This window comes from Hevea brasiliensis, chromosome 10 (assembly GCF_030052815.1).
Source record: "Hevea brasiliensis isolate MT/VB/25A 57/8 chromosome 10, ASM3005281v1, whole genome shotgun sequence".
NCBI lineage: Eukaryota > Viridiplantae > Streptophyta > Magnoliopsida > Malpighiales > Euphorbiaceae > Hevea > Hevea brasiliensis.
Genome location: NC_079502.1, coordinates 29,174,406 through 29,175,708, shown reverse-complemented (window position 1 = coordinate 29,175,708; position 1,303 = coordinate 29,174,406).

The window sequence follows — 1,303 nt, the reverse complement described above, 5'->3', positions numbered from 1 at the left end:
AAGCAGCATTTTGGTATTGTTTGTGGGTATTTATGTTAGGTATACCCTTGTGATTCCTTTGGATGTATTTTGTACCTATATGTATAGATGTACAGATATTGAGCAGTTTATATTTAAAAGCATTGCATTGCTATCTCATTTTGAGTTTGTAACTATTTTGTATTTTACTTTGAGACTTATGAAAATGTAACTTTTGTAATATTTAGTCTATCATTATTTCCAATGAATGTTTACATGGAATTTTAACTATTCTCATGCAGTTTTCCGCAAAAGAATTGATAAGATAAAAAGTTATGGTTTGTTTTAAAATCCTTTGTAGCATAACTAATGGGTTATCTGTAGGTGGAGTTTGGTAATTCATTAGGTATGCTACGGGAACATGTCGCGCCTTATAAGGGATAGGGTGTGACATGTTTTAGTGGTATCAGAACTTTGGTTTTTATACAAGTTTTGAAATTACATGTTTGAAAATTTTTGATAAGTACAACTGCTCAATTGTCATTATTGATACATATAGTGCATTACATTATAAATATGGACTAATAGAAGGAAATCTCCTTGTGTTGGTTGCTCAGGGAGTAGAATTCCTTGTGATTCAATATGGAAGAGGATCACACGAGAGCAATCGATGAGCGCTGAGGTACAAGGGGAAGCCCCAGCTCCTCAGAATGCCAGTGGATCGGCTGCACCCATCCCACCCATGCAGTTTCCTGCTCAGTTCGCTCAGCAGATGGCTGCACTATTTCAGTAAATGGCTGGCAATATACCAGTCCAAGCTCCTGTGCAAGCACCTCCAGTGCAACCACCATCCCCAGCCAGACAATATGACAAGTTAATGAAGTATGGGGCAACAGAGTTCAAGGGTACAGTGGACCCATTGGAAGCTAAGCAATGGTTAGAACGGATGGAGAGGGCCTTCAAGAAATTGCACTACACAGATGAGTTGAAGTTCGAATATTCAATTTCCTTGCTGCATGGAGATGCATATGAGTGGTGGAAGACCATTCCCCACAGTTTGGCTGAGCTGCCAGTGCTGACATGGGATGACTTTCTAAGGGAGTTTAGACAGAAGTATGTTCCTGATGCCTATGTGGATATGAAACTACAGGAGTTTCTTAGTTTGAAGCAAGGGAACAAGACTGTAGCCGAGAATGACAGAGACTTTTCTTGCCTCAGCCACTATGCTGGAAGCCTACTCACTACCAGTAGAGACAGATGCAAACGGTTTGAGGCCGGTTTGAGGCCTAGTTTGAGATTGCAAGTGGTTGGGTTTCGACATGACAACTTCTCTGGGTTGATATCA